Raw genomic sequence first — 21,321 nt, forward strand, 5'->3', positions numbered from 1 at the left:
ACACTCTCCCCCAAGCATTGCCTGATTGTGCCTCCCTCTGATTTTCTGCTGTCCCGTTACTTTCCAAGATCAACCCCTTGGCCCCAGCCCTGCACATCACGTACCTGCACTCCACCCAGACCTTCCCTCTCTTCTGCTCTTCTGGCTCACATCTGAGGTGTCACAGACTCCCGAAATCTGAGACAAAGCTCCTTGTCTTCACCTCTCTGTCTGTTGTTTGTTAAGCTAGATATGAAATTTGTGTCTCTCACAAATTAAACATCTCTTGGGGGGTGAAAAAATGGAAGGTGTCTCCATTCTGAAACTCTGGCTTGCCTTGGTGACTTGAAAGATCACTTGATGACCATGTAGTTATGCTGCTGTTTTAAGCTTTAATCTCCTTGCTTTCTACTTAACTGCTGGCAGCAGAGAAAGTGTGTGCACTGCTGTCTCCTTGCACATCCACACTGCAGTTCTCTCTCTGTGCACTAAACCAGGGGTACCACTCCAGCACAAAATGTTGTGGTGGAATTTCAATTGCATTGGGCTCTGACCCCCTTAAAAAAAGCAGAGTAGAGGACAAAAATGCACTTTCAAGTGCTGTTAACCCTCTCACCCTAAACTTATTTGAACAAGGATTCAAAGCCTTATGTGTGGTGGGTTGGAACTTCTTCAAGGTGAAAGTGTTAGGGGCAGGGTCCCTTGCTGGCACTCACTTTCTGCAAAAGGCAACAAACCCATAAATACAAGCAGCAATCTGCCTACACTTCATTCAGAGACAGAACCTAGACTGAGACCTAAACAGCTCCAAAACTTTGCTTTAGAGTGTGCTTTTGCCTTGGGTCAGTTATAATTTTAACACTTTAATTTATTTGAAGCACTCTCTCTAGGAAGACAGGAAGGAGTTATACACTCCACACTGCACCCATGATCCCGGGCACACAGAACAACATCCATGGAAGGTCTTCTAATTCCAAGTGGTCTCATGGTGTCCCTTTTCCACTTGGAGCCTCAGCATCCTCCAGTGGATTAGTTCTGTGGAGCACAGGGTCACACAGGTGCCTGCAAGAGCAGGGATTAAAAGGGAGTCTGTGGCACAGGTGGGGACAGGGAGCACAGCAGTGGGTGCTGCTGACACCCAGGTCTGGAGGAGCTCCTGGGGGATCTGGCAGAGGCCCTGGGATAATGCAGATCATGGCAAAGCCAGCGAAAGTACTTACAAATTCACATCCTCCGTCTCTCTGCCTTGTCTTTGCTCCTCAAATCTTTTACAAAGTTCTTCAAATGTGCCCTAAAAACTTTTATTTGAAGCTGAGCAAAACTTCAGCTACTTTAAAAGGGGACATGACCACAGGAGGAGGATCCAGTAAAAACGCTATTAAATACAAATGACTGTCAGTGAATAGCAAGGGGCTCATTGGACCAGCAAATGGCAGTTTTTTCAAGCCAGGCACATGTGAATTCTCCTGCACTCAGCCAGACTGATGGAGACACAGTGCCATCAGCTGGGCACTCGCAGCCACCTGCCCAGAGCCTTCCGAGCAGAAGGCAGGGGCTCCACAAACCCACACCTTCTGTGCTGGAAAAGCTCTTTTGTGGCAGCCAGTGGTGTGTGTGCCTGCCCTAGGTGAGAAGGGCAAACCAGGCTGCAGCACAGAATCGGGATGAGGAGGTCTTGAGCCCATTCAGAGAGCAGCGGCTGATCCTGGCTCTGAAGCAGCTTTAGGGACCTTGTGTCCTGCATGGTGCATCCCACTGTCCAGCAGAACTTACCTGCTACCTGGAGGTAGGCATGTGTGCTGGATTTTGGCTGGGATAGAGTTAATTTTCTTCAGAGTAGCCAGGTATTGAACAGGGCTGTTCTGGATCTGTGCTGAAAACAGTGTTGATAACATAGGGATGGTTTTTTTAAATTGCTGAAGAGCAGTGCAAAGCATCAAGGCCTTTTCTGCTTCTCTCATCACCCTGATAGCAAGGGGGGCTGGGGGTGCACAAGGATTTGGGAGGGGACAAGCCAGAACAGCTGCTCCCAGCTGACCAAAGGGATAGTCCAGACCATCTGGTGTCAGGCTCAGCATATAGAGCCAGTGTGGAGGAGGAGTGTTTGGAGCAATGGCATTTGCCTTCTCTAGTCACCCTTACACTGATGGGGCCCTGATGGGATGGCTGAACACATGCCTGCCCATGGGAAGCAGTGAATAAGCTCCTTGTTCTACTTTTCTAGTGTGCATGACTTTTGCTTTCCCTGTGAAACTCTTTCCCTTAACCCACGAGTTTTCTCACTTTCACCATTCAGATTCTCTTCCCCACTCAGTGAGGGAGCAGCTGGTGTTGCTGGTCCTGCAGCATGGCAGGAGCAGAGCCCCTGGCACTGGCCTTTGTCCTCAGTTTGCTTTGGGAACCTCTTAGAAAGACAGGGGAGGTCCATGTGGCAAGCAGCAGAAGTTGTATTCCTTCCTCTTTAATGGCCAGAGGGGTGCAGCCAACTGTACAGCCAAGCAAAGTGCACACAGTCTTGAAAACCTTGTCAATTATGCTCCCTCTCTTCTTAACTGGAACTGGCCTCTGCACTGGGGTATGCCAGCACATACCTGAAGGTGAGAGCTCATATTTCCTCCTCTCCTCTTACCTCCTGCTCTCTCATTTTCTACTGGAAAATCAGGCAGCAGCAGCCCCTTTATCCCAGGTGTGGTTGCTGTTACGCCATGTGAAAAAACCTCCTTTCTCTGCTGTCTCCTTCTGTTGCCTCTGCTCCTCTCCAGTTTATCTCCTCACTGCCTTTCTTCTTTCTACTTCTGGCTGGCTGCAGTGCTTGTCAAATCTGGTTTTAAAATGCGAAGTGACTTCTGGACTCTGTGGCTCTGGTGGTGGCTGAGAAAAGGTACTTACACAATGCCTTCTGACATAGGTCAAAGCTTATTCCAATAGGTGCTTTGGCATGAGAGGAGCAACTTCAGAAAGGGACAAAATGATGTGATTTGAAGAACTCTGACTTGATTTCATGGATGGGGGACTCCTGAGCAATATCCATGTTTTTATGTGATGGGTCTTTCGTTTCTTTCCAGCAGCCCTCAAGAACTGTTTTGGCTCTGCTTCATTTGAGTTGTGTATATGGGTATATCCCACTTACACAAATAGATCCTGTGTCCTGAAGAGTTTCTCTCTTTCTCTTTCTCTCTTTTTCTCTCTCTCTCTCGGGGGTTCTTGAGTAAATTTTCCTGTCTGGCCAATCAGGAGCCCCTACCCAAGACTTTAATGACTGGGACTGAAGCCTCTTAGCAGAAAATGTGAGGGGTCAGAAAAGAAAAACATTCACACTAGTCCAGTGAAATTGAAGCCAAACTTGACTGAGCTGGGTCAGTCTCCTGACACAGTAGAGTCATTAGTAGGAAAACAAAATTCACAGCAGGGCAGGGTCCCAGAGATGGTACAAGCTTAGTTGGTGCCGAGGCACTGATGTGTTCTCAGAGCACTGGGACTAGCACAGGGCAATGGATGACCATCAACGAAACTGGTTTTGCTGGGCTTCTCCTGTTTCTGCCAAAGGGCTTGGGATGGCTAGTTTCCAAATATTGGGAGCTAAGACTCGAGGCCTCACCTTTTGGGCACCATTTGTGACGTCAATAATGGACTTTATTCAAGGGGAGAATAATGACAGTTTATTGTACGAACTTCCATAATAATGTAGGGTTATTATAATTAAGGGGCTGACATTATGCAAAACAGGGGACAATTGTTCTATCTAAGGAATTCACAGTGTGTTTATCTGATAAGAGCAGGAACTTAAAGCTAATCAATTATTCATGACATAAGGGAAAGAAGAACAGTAAGTAATATAACATAGGTCTTACAAGTCTTGACACAGGGAAAGGTTACATATACAGGCTATATTCTTTTCAATTACAAAAGACAGCAGATAAGCGATTTAAGCTTTGTTACTGGTGTCTGCCTTTCAAGGTTGTGGTGTTTTTCCAAGGCATCACAGACATTCCAGATAGTCTTCCTGCTGTCGGGTGATTGTGACTCCACAGGAGGTCACAAAGTTGGGCTGGGACTTGAGCTGGAAGCTTAAGAAAGCTGCAAGTTTAACAACTGGTGGTGCTCTGGAAGATGAAGGAAAAGTAGACTCAGTGTGTTCCAGCCTTAATCTTACTTGGAAATTTGAAGAAGTGTGAATGTTACGCTCTTCCAAAGAACAATTTTAACTCAACTGAAGGTCCAGAGAGTGCCAGCACAACAAAGAAAGACAGTTGAAGTCATGCATGGAAGTTGTGATGTTTGTGCTACATTTCAGTTCCTCTATTTTAAATCTGTTTCTAAAAGAACAAGAAAATCCAATCTCTCCCCCTTATTGTATTGCATTTTGCATGTTCTGTACTTCACAACCTTTTACAGAAGGTGGTTTCTGTGCTGTAGTGGAAATTTGGTGTTACATGAGAACGAAACAAATCGGTCACAGTTGAAACAGAAGCTTGGTGTGTCTTGACTCTTGGCAAGGTTCTGAAAAGCTGTGTTCTTTCTAGCTGTTCTTATTTTTTTTCTTATGATACAACTTTAAGCATGGCTAACAGATAATGTGCAAGTGCTTTGTTATACTGTACCTGTACACTGAGCATTTCCTTCCCCTGGTGTTTCTAGGATAACATCATTCTCACACCTCGCATGTTTTAGAGACCTTCACAGCAAAAGCAGATTTTTCCATTAAAATGTTATTGAGGGCATCAAAAAGAGCAAACCGAAAGTTTACGTGTTTCAGGTAATTCCATTTCCATATAGGAAACAAATATTAGGGGAGTACAATCATTACACTTAAAGGAAAAAAGTGCAAATCAGCAAAGTTAAGAAGTCAGGTTCACAGTTCTAGTATATTACAAAGGTGACATGTACCAGTGACTGGGCATACCTTGTCCATTGTTCCATTAGAAAGCCTAAAGTGCACTAAAACAGCCTCAGGTGATGCCCAAGGGAAGATATATCAGGACAGAGAACAAGAATATCTGCTGTCTTCAGGCACAATTAAGAATGTTAGAACAGGCATTTCCTGCTGTATCGTTGTGAACAAAGTGTGTGAGAGGTGGGTACTAAAAGCTAGGCCAGGTGTATGTGCATTCAATATTTGTCTTTGAGATAACATGAAAGGACTTATTTTGTATTCTCCCCAACAGTGTAAGCATTGCTTAGTTATTGTCTGACCCCAACACTCTCACTCATATTGAACTGTTTGTTGAAATTGAATTCCCTGAATCTCCCCACAAAGTAATGACTAAAAAGAATAATCTTGACCTTGCACAACATAGAATTTTAATAATTGTACCATGCCCCACAGTGATTTTAAGTGATTTTTTACAGTAACTGTTGTTATAATTAAACAGCTGATCTTATTTCACCTAACCTGTTGTGTTCATGCAGTGGCACCTTGGATATTTCCAAAAAAATGTTCCATTCCTATGGATATTCCATTTTTCACCTATAGTTGTTTCCAGACTAGTATCTGTGAATTTGACCCTAGAGAATGTTTTAAGTGTAACTATTATTATACTCATTGTAAGTTTTTAGTATCTGTCTTTTATATCTACGTTACAGTAGACACAATAGCATTTTAAGTCTCATTTTTAGTGAAACAATGGAAAACTATATCAGTATCATTCTGCAGGAAATTCACTGTGAAGTCTGCTGAAGAATTTATAATTAAAACTTAAAATATTCCTTAGATTTCATACTGTGGTAGTTCCATGTACTTCAAAGGTAAGTTATACTAATTCAGTCTAGTACTCCTTGAAAAAGAGCAGTCTGTAATACATGAAAATGCTTTTTCTTAAACTACCAAACTGTTTCTGAAGAAAATTTACAGCCACGTGCCTGAAGTGTTTTTATGTGTTTTAGTTTTTGGCCTGTAAGTTTTACCTTCAATGGCCCAAAAATCTTGAATTCCCTGTCTAAAGGTTTAAATTTAGATCTTTAATAATTTCAAATTGTCACAAAGAAATTTGTTTCTTTTTCTTCTAATTATGTAATTATTTAGAGAAGAAGTACTACAGAGATGTTATTTAGTTGAGCTTCAATGATATATTTGATAAGATAATGCATAGGAAATTATTATTTAAATCAGAGAGAATGAAAATTATTAAAATGTCTTGGAAAATATATAGGAAAATGACTAAGTGAGAAACAATTTGAATGTGTTTTTGACTGATCACTAATTAGTGATCAACTACCAGTGTGAGTTGCCCAGGATCTAATTTTAGGACTATGCTTGCTAAATGTCATTTGGCTTATAGAAAGGTGAGGGGAAGTATGTCAAGCAACATGAATGATGTGAGATACTTGCATTAGTTTTAACAGATCATAGTTTCGGCATCCTGCTTTGAAGATTGTTTTTATAAAATTATCAGTCCATTCCCAAGAAGGCATTATATGAGCAGGCCAAATAAAAGTTATTCTTGGCTTCCAGCTTCCCTGTTGTCAAAAGGATATACCTGATTATAAAAAAAATTGTGGGAAAGAAACAAGCAGAGGGAAAAAAAAGCTAACCTCATGAATCTGAAGCGAAATAGAATCAAAATTAGTAAGTCATTAACTGACCATGACAAAACACTTATTGATATTAAATAAAGTTACTTTGCTTATACTGTAGCTGTTGCCCATAAAACAAGTGGGATTAAAATGGCATGCAGAATCAGCTTTTCTGTGTTTGTTTCCTATTTTGGAGGACATCCATTCCATCTAATAGAAAGAATTTTATCCCATGACTTATTATCTTCTTAACCACAGCCAGCTATAAAGAATTGCAGCTTTTTTGTTGAACAGGCTACTTTTTATGTAAATAAGCACCTTCTATCTTTCTTCGCCCCACCACCATCCTGAGGAGGAAAACCAAAATGTTTAGTCCACCACTATGATTTATTTATAAATAATTTGATAATTAGGGTAGTCATGTCACTATTCTGCTGATAAAATCTCATGGTCTTGAATTTCTCTTATTTTTCTGTATAGTTTAAGGTCCCTTGAAGGTAAGGGGACATGTTCTTATCCATGTTTCCATATTATGTAGTGAAGTGAAGCCCTGAGATTTTTTAGTAGCAATTTTGACACCCTTAACAGTTGTTTAAATTTAACAAGTGGACAGTTTTTAATATGAAGTAGTAAATTTCACAAGAAATAACTGCTTGGAATTTCACAGTTCTTGTTGCAGTTGGAATCTATAACCTTCACAGAATGACAGAATGGCTGAGGTTAGAAGGGATCTTGGGATATCATCTTGTCCTAACCCTGATCAATCAGGACCACTTAGAGCTATTGGCCAAGAACTGTCAGTATCACTAGGGGAGACTCCACAACCTCTCAAGGCAACTTGTGCTAGTGCTTGGTGACCTGCAGAGTGAAAAATTGTTTCCTGATGTTCAGAGGGAAGGTCCTGTGTTTCAGTGGGTGCGTGGTCCTGTCACTGGGCACATCTGAGAAGACCTTGGCTCCCAGTCTTTACACCACTGATTTTCTCATCCTATACGCACCATCATATAATTATTCATAATTACCAAACTGATTTAAGTTAATAAATCAATTAAGAATTAGTGAATTATATTTCAAAAACAATATCTTACCTATTTCACCAAAAATGCTGTATCTATCTTAAATAACAGGAAAGCTACGTTATTTTGGAATGGCACATCTGGATGCTCTAGTAAAAATAGAAGCCTTTCAATTTCCTGTTGTATGAGATGAATTAAAAATACTCAGCCAGTACAAAGTTGAGGAAAATAAGACTTCTGTAATTTTATTAATAAAATCTCCATTTTTTGCCTTTATGGGGCAAAGTCTTAAAAATAAAATGTCACTGATGAACTACCAGTCAATCTAAGAATTAATCCAAGACCTTTCTGAGCTAAATATCTGCACAAGAAGAAAACTGGGAAATTTTTCTTTGACTATAACTACAAATGTTGCTGAAGTGATTGATAATTAGATAAGTTAGTGAAAGATAGAGAAAGTGAGGTTAGAACTGCTTCTGTCCTAAACTAACTTTATGTTGTACTAGTACAATACATCAGGAAACTCCTCTGAGAACTCTTGAAACTACTGTAAGCTAAAGAATACTGAAGATTTTACACTTGCTTCACAAACTAATTAATTTTTGTGATCTCTCTACAATTTTAGGTCAGTGTTTCTATAAGAATTGTATGCAGCAGGAACTATTTCATATATTCAGAGCTGTGACAGCCCTTAAGGAATTTCATGCACTCCTTTCAGGCCATGCCCCCCCCCCCCCCCCCCACACCCCCCCCCCACCGCCCCCCCCCCCCCCCCCTTGATCCAGGGCACCTGTACACTCACTCTGCCAGACATTTACTTTTATCCCCTTGGACTCCCTTGGACTCACATAATTATCACCATAGGCACTAGGAATGAGCATCCTTTGCCTCTTTATGCATTTGCTTCCCTCTATTTCAACTTCCAAGACATCTGACCCGTTTTTAAAGAAGCTGACAGTACCAATTACACAAAAGCAAAGCAAAGAAAGCACCCCACCCTTTCCTTCCCCCAATTTCCTCCTTTTGGGCATTAGGCACACAGCTTTTGTACATTAATCAACTGCAATGAAAGTGTCCTTGCACAGGAAACAAAAGGACAAGACCATTGTGGAAATAAAAATGAGTAAATGGACTTTTTACCAAGTAAAGGAACAAGAGACCAGATGCAGTGAAGTATCACTATTACCTTAATTAGAAGAATAAATAAATTTAATGCCTTCATTTTTTAAGTTTTCTTTGACAGCATAGGTAGAACAGTGCTTACCAAGTTCAATCATTCAGAAACTCTGATCAGTCATAATAGGAAGGATGTTGTTTTGTTGTGGAGCTCTTTGGTTTTTCTCCGCTTAAGGTTTTTAACAACTTTTGGGGTGATAATGTATTTGATATGCAGATTTGGACATGTGGTTTTTCATGAATTACAACCATTTGCACTTCAGAGCTAAAAGGATGTTACTGAATAAAAAATTTATGATATGAATACAGAATTTGTCTAAAGTTAAGCATAGTAAATTGTCTTGCCAAATCAAAATTAAATATGGTTTCTAAGAAGCAAGTTTATATTTGAATCTGGTAATTACATGGATTGATGCTGTTTCATATTCTTATCAGAGATCCATTTCATTCCTTAGACAATTCAAGTGTTTGCAATGCAGGCTTCAGAATAAGATAGCATAAGAATAACCAATAATCAAGAAGGAAGTCAAGAATAAATGAGAAGGTGATATAAAATACACTAAAGTCATGAAGACACCTCATATAATTTCTTTTTCTAACTGGAAATCTCATGAACTCAGAGTTACAATAGGATACTAAATTATTAACAAATTACAACTTCAGTTACTCACCATCACATATTTTTTTGCTTTGCCAGTCAGATATTTGATTAGCTAGATATTTTTCCTTTTCTTTTCATCTATCTCTTCCCCCTTCTCTTAGTTTGTCTCTTTCTTTTTACTAAAATGTGTGCACATGCAACAATAGACACTGAAAAATAATTCAAATGCTTTCTGTCTTTCAGTTTCTTCACTGTGCTGAATTTCTCTTTGGTCACAGAGTTGTTCAGATTCCTTCTCATATGTGTTCTCTGTGTTTTTTTCCATGTGGGGTTCACATTGTGTTCTTTGAATCTGCCTTCTTCTCTCACTTTGAATATTGTCCCTACAATGAAACTTCTTTTGGTTTTTGTACTTTCTTATAGTTAAGTACTTAAAAATCTCATTAACTTTTTTTTTTTTTAAATTTCAAAGGTTTGGACTTTTCTGTAAATATATTTTGACAGTTAGAAAGCTGTAAAGAATCTAGTGTTGGGTATCTTAAATCTTCTTGTCTTCCAGTTAGGTAAAACTCAGAAAACAGGAAATATATCAATGAAACAAACACTCACAAACATTCATATAAGAAAAAACCAACCAAACAAAAGTAGTTTTCTAGTGTAATTTTGTTAGATTTTGGTAGAATAATGGCAGAAGTATCAAAGAAGATAATGATGTTTTGTTTTATCCTTCTGACAACAACAAGGATCCGTTGTCTCTGCTCTCTTTGTTATATGTAGAACTAACCTGATCTACAGGCAATTCACCCCTAACTGGTGTTTTTCTTCAGACTTTTGATGATGATAGGATCTTAAGTGACCATTTCATTCTTCTGCCTCTTACAACCAGAGTTTACACTGAGAAATACAAATTTCGATGCTTTCAGATCCTTCAAAAATGGCTTAAGGAGTCTGCCTTTCTTACCTTACACTATTCTGTTAACAACTATCAATGATGAATTAAATTTCATTAAAAAAACATGCTGGAAAAGCTGCTGCAAATATTTTCTCCCTTTGGTTTTATTTGCTTGAAGCTGACAAGTGTCTTTTCAACATACAGCCTAGACTGTATCCAGTCCTTTGGAAACTTCACAGTAACCAATTATTTTAATATTTTTCAAGAAAATAAAAGTTACTTTGGAACAAAACTCTTCATCAGTGGAAAATACATAGTTATAGTCAACCTTCATATAAAACCACTTTACGCTAGCATAACAATACCATTGATAGACCTTTTTCTTTCTTTTTTTTTTTCCTGACAAATGTATAGCAAAAAAATTGCACCAATATTACAAATACATTGTTCTCCTAAAAGGAAGGATGTGGTGGATCTGGTTCATCTCTAAGTATAACTTGATGATCATTTGAAGTGTCTGAATTCTTGACACTGGTGATCAACATCTCATAATGAATTCAGACATTGAAAAGAATGGACTTTTACTGCTTCACAGATCTCTTTTCTTACTATATTATCATTACATATTCACCAAAAAGTTAGGGAAAACACCTTCCACCATCACAATTTAAATATCTGGAGGCAAGACCTATAATTGTTTTGTTCTGCAAAATACCGGAACTTAAAATTGTGTAAGTATAAAAGAGTCTCCTGTGTGTCTCGGCAGTAAAGTGAGGAGGCTTCTTTGGGAACGGGTAAGACATTTTTCCAACGAAGAAAAAGGTTTGCCATGAACTTCATAATAAGATAAAAGAATTCTGCCATTCATCTCTTATGATCTTACAGCAGGAAGGCAATGACACCAAAATGTATGAAATCAAGTGAGTTATCAGTACAAACTCACCTGCAGATTTATTTAAAAACCTTATTTTAAAACCTTTTAGCTGATGTTTTGAGAATTAGTTGAAGAAAGTTGTGTAATGTAGACTATGTTCTTTTAGGGTACCCTGCTGAAGAAAATCAACCTCATTGACAAGTACATCAGAGCAACTGCAAGTCTGACTATGGGAAAGGATGAGAAGGCTGTAGAGGTGCTCCAAATGACTAAACTCTGCCTGTTTATCTGTAGGGCCCACATCTATACTGTGGGCCAAGAAGGTGTCCAGCTACTCTCTCTGAATACTTGTCCCATCTACATGTTCAAACATTTGCACAGACACTCAGTGTGGCCTGGTAAGTCAGGAGGGAGCCATGGGAAAATCCCAAAGATATTCTTAACAGGACTACTGGAGACCCAGGTACAGATGATGAACTGGCTGTAGCAAACACAGGCCATGCAGCACAGAGAAGCTGATATGCCCTGTTATTTGAGCACCAAGAGGGCAAATCACAAGAATTGAGCTGTTGCAGATTGTTGTACCATAAGATCTGCAGTTCATTTACATGAATAAAGTTATTGAAAGGTTGTTTGATTCCCAAAGCAGGGAGGCACCTCTGGGTTAATAGTCTATGAGTAGAGGAGAAAGGATTCCAAAATCCTGTCAAAATAAGGAATACAAGCTTGGGCAGAGTCTGGCTAGCAAGCAAGCATTACTCACCAGAAAAAAAAAATAGAGAAATTTAGATACCATGTAATTAGGGAGCATTTATAAACTCATCAGTGATATTCATCATCTTAGATAAAGGATTGCTGATATTTGCAGTTTTCAAGACAGTTCAAAAAGGTGAGAACATTGGTTCTAAATAGTTTCTAGAGTTTCCCATCACCGTCAACACTGAAACTCAGGTTTGAATCACATGTATGCTTCAATTATGTGACTTTACCAGTGATTTCAACATCAAGAAACTCTAGCATATACTGCAATTATATCAATTTTTTAGTTAGTTTGACATGGATCTTGCCTAACATCTGGTTTCTAACCAGTGGAAGTGTAGGTTTGACAAATATACTAACAAAGTCAAATTATTTCTAGAAGGGAAAACAAGTATCCTTTAAAGGAATTTGAAAGGTTGAAATTCTTGTGCTGATGCCTAAATCCCAGCTGAGAATACACAGATCTTTTGAGATGCAGTGCAGTAATTAAAGCTCATAAACTACTGGAAGATCATTAATGATTTATAAAGATCAATTTTGCATTACATAGGCAGAATCATTGGGTTCTCACAGAAAGAACAACAACAAAAACCTTAATGAGGGTTGTAAAATCAAAATACTTGTTAACTAAGGCAAAGCAAGTTCACCTAGCTGCTGTTCTGCTGATTTTAACTCTTATTATCAAGTTTCTGGCACATCCCAAATCATAACTATAGCAACCACAACTGTTGGTACAGCTTTTTACCTTTTTTCCTTTCTGATTTTGATTAACTTCCAGAAATTATAAGAGGATAAAACAGAATACATGCAAAACTGCAATGCAACAACACTGAACATGGGGTGAAGCAGATGCAGAAATAAATACTGCTGGCAACTGCGCAATTTTGGGAGCTTCATTCCATTATTTAATCCACTTTGGTAAGCTAATGAAATGAAAGTGTGGACACACAGAAGGCACAATAATTTTGGTTGGCACACATTTCCAGATCAAGCCCAATTTTTTGACCACCAATGCCCACAAGTTCTTCCCTGCAGGGCTGCTCTCAATCCCTTCATCCTCCAGCCTGTACTGATACATGTTGGGGAAAAAGCTGAGCTGGTTTGTTGCGAGAGGTTTTTTTCCCCGTGCCCCCATCTGCTCACCCCACATGATACCCCGGGTTCAGCGACGAATACCAAGATGTATTCTCACAGAGACAGAGTCTAGGCTTTGATGGTTAAAAACAGGAACATAGCAACCCTTTATTGGGTGGGTAAACAACTTATATAGGTTTTTGGGGCATACACGAGGACCATAACAAGTTCTCATAGGCTGAGGGTCTCCGGTCGTGCATCGGTGGGCTGCTACCATTGGCTGAGGTGTGTTTGTTCACGCGGCAGCCACGACCCCCTTGGCATCAACTGGTCTCTGTTTACCTGGGGTTTGGAGTTGTTTACCTGGCTCTTCAGGCTGCTTCAAGGTCACGCTGACCTTGCCAGCCTGTCAGCTCCTGACATGGGTCGTGCAATTCAGGGCCGAGGCCAAACCTGCCTTACAGATACAGGTGGTTGTCCTGACTCAAAAGCAGAACTTTGCACTTGGACTTACTGAACTCCATGATGTTCATTATGACCACATTTCTGCCCCAAGTAACCCAAGGAAATGGTATTTGTTAGGATTAAAGCACAATTTTTCCTGCTGTAGAGACACATATGTTGAATTTTCATCATGCCTGCTGGGAAAACCAAGTTGTGTTCTGGGCCCCCAAAGGCAAGTTTTCTTCTGAGGCACCTGCAACTTGTAAATTATTATTATGCTGTAGATACTACAAAAGCAACATCTCATATCTCAGCACAATCTACTCACATTAGACTGAAATGACTTCAGAAGATGGCACAACAAACAGTAATTTCTAGAATATTCCTCTTCTGCACAGCTCTCTCAATTATTTGTCAAATGTTTCCAGCACATGGAAAGCCCTCAGCTGAAATATAATTTGAGACATTCTTTGTCAAAATCAGACCACTTCTTTTTACAAGTTGCCATTAAGTGTGTTGTCTGCATGTTAGACAATATTGTAATTTACAGACTATGGTGAAAAAAAAGAATAATGTCCTGAATAACAAAGAAAGTATTTCCAGGTACACTGTGTAATATTTTAATATTGCAGAACTAGAAGGGAATAACCTGTCATCAGAGATTTATGGTATAGTTGCTTTACACATTACCTATGGAAAACGTGTTTGTTTTCTTTCTTTTTTTTATTTATTTTTTTAAAAAGTACAAAGGATCTAATCTTATACATAAGAATCTTAACCGAAAAAAAATATGCATATTTTGTCAGGGAATCGTTTTAGTGGAGAGTTGTTTTTGCTGCAGTTTTTGGTTGGGAAAGTTGTTGACACTTTGCCAGAGAGAGTTTGTTGGCATGAGAACTTTTTGCTGTACTGTAAGATACAGACAAGGCCATGCTGGTATAATCTCTGGTACCTGCTGGGAACTGCTTGCAGAAAACTCTGCCTCAATTAGTTGGTTAAATTTACTCTGGAAGCCACAGATTTGTGCAGCACAACACAGACCTTAAGGCCAACCTTTACAAGCAGTTTAGTGCAGCACAGCACCAGCCTAGGATTGATCACTCAGGTTATCTGAGGATGGAGCAGTCAACTCCTTGAAGTCTTTCTGTCAGGATCACTACAGCAAAATAAGAACCATCCTTTTATTGTCTTCCAATCTATAAAAATCACCAGCTTCTCACCCATATTTTTAGCTGTTATTCAGGGGTTGTCTGAATATCACAATTACTAAATTACAGACTGTACTACTAACAATTTTTCTCGACACAGAGGAGGAACACTTGTGGTATTGTCAAGACAGCCACAAAGCACACACAAAAGTTGAAAATATTTTATTACAATAAGTGCCAGTCTGAAGATTAGGGAATTAGACCACATGGAATGTCAACAGCTTTTACAGAGACAAACAACTGAGTTACAAAACATATTCATTGTGGAAAGGGAAAGCATACTGGAAATAAAAAAACTGAGCAAATGGTGAATGTATGAATTCTTTAGCTTATGTTAGAAAGTCTCTTTGGCTGGTTCTGAATTCTTGATGGCTTGCATCTTTTAATTATTCCTCATTTTGAGAATGAATGAACACTTCTAATCTTAGATATGTTCTCAAATGGTCTGCAGTTTAGAAAAGAAACCACCAGCTAGCCTAACTCCAAGTGCAGGGGGAATACACTTCACATGCTCATTCAATAGTGATTCAATTACAAGAAGAAACTCTTGTTTCATTTCACCTAAGTTTTAAGACCAGACATATTTGGTTCTCCTTTCAAACTGATACATCCAAAACTAAACTGAAGACAGTGAAATTCAAGCTAGTCTGATGGCTGTTTCCAAAGAAACTATTTCCCTTGTGACACTAAGGTCAAAGTCACATTCTTTGTTTATACTTGTCTCTAACCACAGTGGGGAAAGTCATAGCACTTTTAGGGAATGCAAAGGAGCAGAAACACACAAGTAAGATGAAAGATCCATCTGTCAGCAAAATGCAGTAGAGGGCACTGCATTCTGTAGAATGACTACATACTAAATCTCTTCTCTCTTTTGCATTCTGATCCTATTTCCTTTTTAGAGGAGGCAAAGAAAATATTGAAAAAAATGTTTATTTCTCTTCATGTATTAACTGAAATATCTTTACAGCAACTGTAATTTAATATGCTTTCCTTCATTACATTTTCTCATAGAGACAAAGAAAATAAACCCCAAACATTTATTTGGAGTGTTCTCCCACCTGTGCATTCAGAAAATATTAGTAATTGCAGTTTAAACTAGTGGCAACATTGATACTCATGGATTATTTTTCTTTTCCATTCTTTGGATTCTTTCTGCTTGTCTATTTAAATGGTTAGAGTGAATGAATCACAGGCCTGATAGGAACCCAAAGAGGTTCCTAGCCCAAGTGCACCAGTCCCAAGACAGTGAATTACAATTTAATCAAGCCAACAGACACATGTGTCTTGAAAGTTCTTGAAAGTCTCCAGCAACAGAAATTCCATAGCATCCCTTAACTAATTCTACTATCCACTTCAGTGCTTAATTAGACTTTCATTTGAAATGTCACTTCTAATATTGAGGGTAAGTTTCCCTTGCCACAATTCAAGCCCATTTGAGGTATATTAACATTGCCTTTTCACTTTGGATCATAGCTGCAGCCCAACCCTCCATCTGTGCACACCATTAAAATACCTGTCCCAGAACTAAATACATTTTACAAGTACGAAGGGATAAAAATTTACCTATTTATGAAATCCCTAAGATGTAGAGGTTATATTAAAGGTATCTGAGTATAAACAAGAAAGAAATTAATTCTATGTGTGTTCTGAATTCCTTCTGTCCTCTTTTCAACAGTGTGGAAATGAGACAGTGATGAACAGTGGGTACTACAGTTTCACTTAGATTTCTGCAGGGTTTAGGGCACCACCACACAGTCATTTGAAGATCTGTGCTGCTGCAGGATCATGAGATAGGAAGCATCTCTACCTCTAGTAACCTTTTAGTGCACATACACACTATAAAACACTGGAAATAGTGAAAATGCTGCATCTGGCCTGCAGACAATCGAGCTAGATCACTCTGGATTGGTGCACAGAACAAGATACTTCTTTCCCTTAGAATGCAAGACAGCATCATCAGGGATGAAATGAATCATTCAAAGCATTTTTCTTGCTTTGCAATATGGTCAGTGCCATATAAAATAAAATGGAAGAGCAAACAGATATGTATTTCTTGTGTCTGATTGAGAAGCAAGGGAAGGAAATCTGAAAGTAATGACAACAAAAAGAGCAGGTCATATGTAAGTTATGTTAGGAAGCTTTATTTTCACTTACATTACTCCTGGTTCATGAACATGACTTCAGGCAAAGCAAAATGTTGGCTGTAACATATATAAGCATAACTTTGCACAAGCTGATTGAATCATCACCAATGGAGGGAGCAAGGAAATCTTGATCTGAATTTCATGAATGTCTCCACAAGAGTAACACAATGATCCCATTCTGCCTAAGAGCTGAATCGGTACAGACACTATTTACCTGTTTATCTAATGCTAATAAATATTCTCTTATTAGTATGCATTATTATGAATAAAACCAAGGGAACATTAGGGAAAAAATTTCTACAATGGGCAGAAAATAAAAGATTTTTTTCTGAGCAGTTATTTAAATGAAAATTTTCACAAATCTATTGTATTTGGTCTCTTTCTCCCTCAGGTAAGAATGTTTTGCTCCTTGATTTGTAGGTAAAAGTTATAGTTTTGGAATATCTGCTTGAGTTATTTTCTTCAAACTCTATTTTAAATAATGTAGTAGTGAAATGTGAAGAACTTTAGCTTTTTCTTTAGAATATGAAATAATTTCAAAAGGAAAATAAGCATCAGCCCACACAAATTCAGTACTTCTTTAAAGCACAACTTCAGTCCCCAGAAGACCTGTTATTTTTCTACTTGTCTGGTTTTTGTCAGTAGTTTTATGCTGTATCCCTTATTCTGGATAAGGGGTTCATTAAGCAGCTAATGAGGATTTAAATCCCAAGAGAAACCTTGTGCAATACATACTGCTTTGTGCCTCCTGTGAGTACTGCTAGAAAACAAAGTGAGAGACAAGTGGAAAAGAGAGACCTAGGATTGTATAACGATCCCATGAAGGTTGTACTTCCTCATTACCACCATACTGTTCATACCTGCAGGTACTTATGTTTTGCTGGTAAAAGCTTTTTGTTCTTCTAAATGTTATCAACACTAACTTTCAGATGTCTGTTGCCTTGCCATTCCAAGTTCGAAATTATCAGACATATGGGAAAAGCTTATCTGGCATTAAGCCATATGGCACCAGTAGATAATTACCAGAAATTACAGGGTCTGAATATGAAAATGATTGAAATTGCTTGGAGGATGTGCTACTGCAAAATTAATTGTACTTGAGTTTTGAATCCAGTAACTTACTAAGGCATGAAGATTTGCTTCTTTCAGCTCGTACTCAATGTTTTCACTCTGCTACACCTCTGTTACTCTGGTGCCTTTTACTGAGACTGTGCAAACAATGAAACATGAACTTTACCCTCTGAAATTTAGAAGTCCCAGATGCCTCTAGGACACCTAATCACTCCAAAAATGGAAGAAATAAAATTTAAAAGTTACATAAACTGGTCCAAGCATCATCTTAATTCTGGCTGTGTAAGTAATACAATGGCATTTCAATTTAACCTTAACTGAATATGATACCATCCAGAAAGGACAGAAAGTGAGAATTTGAGTGGGCATAACAATTAATTTGTTGAAAGGTTCACAGGGTGTTTTCCTAAATGTCCTTTACTAGATCCTTAGAGTTAGAAAGGAATATATAATAGGTGTATGTTTGTTTTTTTTTCTGCTTATATTTCTTTAGTACTTGTTTGATTTTGAACAAAAAGACTATTCTGAAGAAATGTCCTTGCATGTTTGCCCATTCTTACACTTTTCCCCCAGTATTTGTGGCCCACCATTTACAAAGACAGACCTATTATTCCATACAATGGGTACCTCAGGACAACCTTAATCCAGTCAAAATCACGGACAACAGGGCACACAAGACCATCTTTTACCTGATTGAAGCAAAGCCACAGGGAATCTTTGAATGAGTATGCAATACAGACCACAGGCATTAGAAAGGTGGAGTTATGTTCTTTAGTCTTTATTCCCAAAAGAATTTCCATGTTTTATTCAAATGATTTTTCAAGCTTAAAATAAATGAATAAATGAAAACTGTTCATCATCAGCTGATATAGATAGGAGTTGACTTTCCCGCTTACTGCCTATTTCTTGGGAGGAAAGCAGCAACTTCTTATCTGAAGCCTAACGTGTTCTTGCCAGTGTTGATTAACAAAATTTACAGCAACAGGCCCCTCTGAAGTCACAGCAGGAAGTACAGCTATCTCTTGAACTCTGATCAAGCTTGAGAGTGATGCGAGTGTCACACACATTAGTTTAATCAAAGCCGTGGTCAGCTTTGGGCATGGCAGGGTTGCCTAGCCCTGCATGATTGGGATTCTTGCAGAAGAATAAAACTGAAGACATAGGCAAAGAGTAAGGCACTCCAGCAATCAGAGCTGACCACCATGCTTTTTCAGGTATAGGGTTTTGAACTTACATGTCTAAATCCATTAAGACCTCAAGGTTAGATTGAGTAACTTGTTTTCTTCTCCAGCTGATTTACGTAAAGGAAACATAGTGGACAGGACTGCATACATGTTCTTTAAACTCAACAATGAACTATCTCTAACTGCTGAACCAGTAGTTTACAAGTCAGTTGCACCTACAACTTGTTGGAGTGGTTTAATCTGGACAATTTTCACTTTATTGGTTTGTGAGAATGCTGTGGACAGCTGTGTCTAAATCTTTAGTTCTCTCAACCTTTCCTACACCTATTTAAAAATAAACCAATATCCCCTTCAGAAATCTTTTATTGCTGAAAAATTCATGCTGACTGTTCGTGCTCAGCCTATTGTCTCACTGACAGTAGGCTTAACATGAGTCATCACTGTGCCCTGGCAGTCAAGAGGGCAAACAACATTCTGGGGTGCATCAAACAAAGTTCACCTGGCTGGTTAAAGCAGGTGATTTTCTTACTGTATTAATGATTGTGTAGCCTCAACTTGAGTGTTGTGTGCAGTTCTGGGCCCCATAATTTAAGATGGATGCTAAGGCACTTGAATGCTTCCAGAGGAGGGTGTGGTGGACAGACCTTGGCTGGACACTGGTTGTCCACCAAGTTGCTCTATCAATCCTCTTCCCAGCCAAGCAGAGGAGAGAGAATAAGATGGAAAATGACTCATAAGCTGAGAGAGGGAAGTTGAGGTTGAGATCAGGCAGTTTGATAAACAAAAGTGAAAGTTTGCATATGCAAAAGGGAAAAGGAAAATAACAATGTTTATTCTCTACTTCCCATTAGCAAGCAGTGTCTGGCCACTTCCTGGGAAGCAAAGTTTCAGCACATGTAGTGGATGTCCCAGAAGACAAACACTGTAAATAACTAATGCCTCCCACTTCCTTTTCCTTTCCTTAGCTTTTATATCTGAACTGATATCATATGGTATGGAATATCTCTTTGGTTAGTTTACATCAGCTGGACTAGTTGTGTCCCCTCTCAGGATCTTGCCCATCCCCTTGATGGGAAGCTTGGGGGATGATGCTGAGAGACAGTGCTGATGCTGTACTGTGCCAGCCCTGCTCAGCAGTAATCAAAACATCGGTGTGTTATCAACACCTTTGTAGCTACCAAGGCAAAGCACAGCACTGTGAAGGCTACTATGGGAAAATGGACTCCATCTCAGTCAGACCCAATACAGAGGGCAATCAAGCTGGTGGAAAAGCTGGAAGGCACATCCTGTGAGGAGTGACTGAGAGCTCTGGACTTGTCGAGTTTGGAGAAAAGAAGGCTGAGGGGTAACCTCATTGTTCTCTGCAGGTCCTGCATTTCTTCTTGGGATCCAGTGATGAGATGTGTGGACGTAGTTCAGAGCTGCACTCAGGGAGGTTCAGGCTTGACAGCAGCAAACATTTCTTTACCAGGAGGGTTCCCAAACACTGCAATATGCTTTCTGAAGAGGTGATCAGTGAGAGTGTCAGTGTTTAGGAGGAATTTGGATCATGCTCTGAATAATATGCTTTAACTATGGTGAGCCCCGAATTGGTCAGGCAGTTGTACAATAACATCATTGTAGACCCATTCCAGTGGAACTATGTTATTGTCACCTTCTGGCCATATGGGACTTTTTTTTCCCCTCCCTCCATTCCTAATATCTTAGAGTGAGGTTTTACTATTTCAGAGTGGCTTAGAATTTCCTTTTCAGTGCATTACAAGGAGCTTGAGCCAAATCTGAGAACATGACAAGCTGGAACTTTCTGGGGAATTTGCTTTCCACCAAAAAAAACTGCTTGCAAGAACTTCATTCTCTCACCACCCTCTTTTTGAATATAGCTCTTCATCAATCTTTCTGTTGAAAATAATTTCACATCAAAAGAGAAGACAGCTCTTTTGTTGCCTTAAAATGAATGAGAGCTCAGTGGTGATGTGTGGTTTCTATAAGATGTCTCCCTTGCATTTTGGAGATGCCACTTCTTGCCTGTCAGTTCCCTGAAATTCACATCAAAACCTTAAATTTGTGCTCTTTGGTCTTTCAGCTTGCTTTTTCATGGTTCTGTGATGTTTTAAGTGACTTATTCTCAGATTTTCTCTCCCTTAGTCCTCTGTCCACTTTCTCCCCTTTCTCCCTTTCCTTTATCTCCCTTGTTTCAATGATGAGACTGAAAAGCCTCTGGAGAAGACCCCTGTAAAATGTCCAAAAGATAGAAAAAAACAGGTTTCACGATGTTCTAATTGCAAGTGTTGTACTAATCATGTGGTGTTAATTTATGCCCATAAAGATACAATTTCTTTAAGGGTAATGGAATTTCACCATTTTCACACAAATGAACTAAACCCAA

The sequence above is a fragment of the Pithys albifrons genome, chromosome Z (assembly GCF_047495875.1).
Source record: "Pithys albifrons albifrons isolate INPA30051 chromosome Z, PitAlb_v1, whole genome shotgun sequence".
In the NCBI taxonomy this organism is placed as follows: Eukaryota; Metazoa; Chordata; class Aves; order Passeriformes; family Thamnophilidae; genus Pithys; species Pithys albifrons.